Consider the following 2,472-nt stretch of genomic DNA (forward strand, 5'->3'; position numbering starts at 1 on the left):
AAGATTTTACCTTTGTTAAGTATGAAGTGCCTCTCCTTGTCCTTTTTGATGACTTTGGGTTGGAAGTCAAATTTATTAGATATTAGAATTGCTCCTCCAGCTTGTTTCTTCAGACCATTTCTTTGGAAAATTGTTTTCCAGCCTTTCATTCTGAGGTAGTGTCTGTATTTTTCCCTGAGATGGGTTTCCTGTAAGCAGTATAATGTTGGGTCCTGTTTGTGTAGCCAATCTGTTAGTCTATGACTTTTTATTGGGGAATTGAGTCCATTGATATTAAGAGATATTAAGAAAAAGTAATTGTTGCTTCCTCCTATTTTTGTTGTTAAAGTTGGCATTGTGTTCTTGTGGCTGTCTTTTTTTTTTAGGTTTGTTGAAGGATTACTTCCTTGCATTTTCTAGGATGTGTTTTCCATCCCTATTTTGGTTTTTTTTTTTTTTTTGGTTGTTGTTGTTGTTTTTTGTTTTGTTTTTTTCTGTTATTATCCTTTGAAGGGCTGGATTGGTGGAAAGACAATGTCTGAATTTGGTTTTGTCGTGGAATACTTTGGTTTCTCCATCTATGGTAATTTAAAGTTTGGCTGGTTATCGTAGTCTGGGCTGGCATTTCTGTTCTCTTAGTGTCTGTATAACATCTGTCCAGGATCTACTGGCTTTCATAGTCTCTGGTGAAATATCTGGTGTAATTTGATAGGCCTGCCTTTATATGTTACTTGACCTTTTTCCCTTACTGCTTTTAATATTATATCTTTATTTAGTGCATTTGTTGTTCTGATTATTATGTTTCTGGAGGAATTTCTTTTCTGGTCCAGTCTATTTGGAGTTCTGTAGTCTTCTTCAATGTTCATGGGCATCTTTCTTTAGTTTTGGAAAGTTTTCTTCTATAATCTTGTTGAAGATATTTGCTGGCCCTTTAATTTGAAAATCTTCATTTTCGTCTACTCCTACTGTCCATAGGTTTGGTCTTCTCATTGTGTCCTGGATTTCCTGGGTGTTTTGAGTTAGGATCTTTTTGCATTTAGCATTCTCTTTGATTGTTGTGCCAATGTTCTCTATGGAATCTTCTGCACCTGAGATTTTCTCTTCCATCTCTTGTATTCTGTTTTTGATGCTCACATCTATGTTTCCAGAGTCCTTTCCTAGGGTTTCTATCTCCAGGTTTGCCTCACTTTGGGTTTTCTTTATTGTGTCCACTTCCTTTTTTAGGTCTAGTATGCTTTTGTTCATTTTCATTACCTGTTTGGGTGTGTTTTCCTCTTTTTCTTTAAGGACTTGTAATACTTTAGCCATGTTCTTCTTTATTTCTTTAAGTGAGTTATTAAAGTCCTTCTTGATGTCCTCTACCATCATCATGAGATATGCCTTTAAATCTGAGTCTAGCTTTTCAGGTGTGTTGGGGTACCTAGGACTGGCTGAGGTAGGAGTGCTGGATTCTGATGATGGTGAGTGGTCTTGGTTTCTGTTAGTAAGATTCTTAAGTCTACCTTTTGCCATCTGGTAATTTCTGGAGTCAGTTTTTATAGTTGTCTCTGGTTAGAGATTGTTCCTTTTGTGATTCTGTTAGCCTCTACCAGCAGACCTGGGCGACAAGCTCTCTCCTGAGTTTCAGTGGTTAGAGCACTCTGCAGGCAAGCTCTCCTCTTGCAGAGAAGGTGCACAGATACCTGTTGTTTGGATTTGACTCCTGGCAGAAGATGAAGGCCCAAAACAGGGCCTGTCCCAGAAGCTGTTAGCTTCTGTAGTCCACACTCTCACCTGTGCTGACTAGTCTTGGTGGGATCTGGGAGGAAGATGGCTCCTGGGGATGCTTCAGCAAAGCCTTCCAGGGCAGGTTAGACACCTCTCCTCTGGCATGGAAGGTGCCCGGATGTCTGGAGCCTGTGCAGAATAGTCTTGGCAGGATCCGGGAAACAAGGTGTCTATGGCAGATGTTCATTCAATGGCTTCCTGGCCGGGCAGACACCTTCAGAATCTATTTTTATTGGATATTATATTTATTTTCATTTCAAATGCTATCTCCTTTCACGATTTCTGTCCCAAGAAATATCTTATCTCATCTTCCCTCCTCCTAATTCTATGAGTGTTTGCCCCTACCCACCCAACCACATCTGCCTCCCTGCTCTTGCATTCCCCTACACTGGGGCACCAGCCTTCAGAGGACCAAGGGCCTCTTCTGCCATTGATTCCTGACAAGGTCATCTTCTGCTACATAAACTGCTAGAACCATAGATCCCTCCTTTGTACTCCTTGGTTAGTGGTTTAGACCCTGGTAACTCTGATGCATTGATATTGTTGTTCTTCTTTTGGGTTGCGAACCTCTTCACCTCCCTCAGTCCTTTCTCTTACTTCTCCATTGTGGTCCCTATGCTCAGGTCAATTGTTAGATGAGAGCATCTACCTCTGTATTTGTCAGGCTCTGGCAGATCCTCTCAGGAGACAGCTATATCAGGCTCCTGTCAGGAAGCACTTCTTGGA

This window comes from Mus musculus, chromosome 3 (genome assembly GCF_000001635.26).
Source record: "Mus musculus strain C57BL/6J chromosome 3, GRCm38.p6 C57BL/6J".
NCBI classification, from domain to species: Eukaryota; Metazoa; Chordata; class Mammalia; order Rodentia; family Muridae; genus Mus; species Mus musculus.